This window comes from Papaver somniferum, chromosome 9 (assembly GCF_003573695.1).
Source record: "Papaver somniferum cultivar HN1 chromosome 9, ASM357369v1, whole genome shotgun sequence".
Taxonomy (NCBI): domain Eukaryota; kingdom Viridiplantae; phylum Streptophyta; class Magnoliopsida; order Ranunculales; family Papaveraceae; genus Papaver; species Papaver somniferum.
This window is the reverse complement of record NC_039366.1, coordinates 10,775,221-10,775,423: the sequence shown is the minus strand read 5'-3', so window position 1 is coordinate 10,775,423 and position 203 is coordinate 10,775,221.

Here is a 203-nt window from a genome sequence, read left to right as displayed (position 1 = left end):
TTCATCTTGCTTTGTTCTATGTGTTGCCCTGTGTTGCTTTTGTTTGCTATTTTCTCCTGCTGTGCATTTTCTTCCTTGCTTGTGCTACTTCTTTTCTTGTTACTTCCCTTGGCTTGCTGCAACCCTGTTGCTGTTGTTGTGCTGCTCCCCTTCCACTGCCCTGCAGTACTGCACTGCTGCATTGCTTCCCTTGGCTTGTTCTG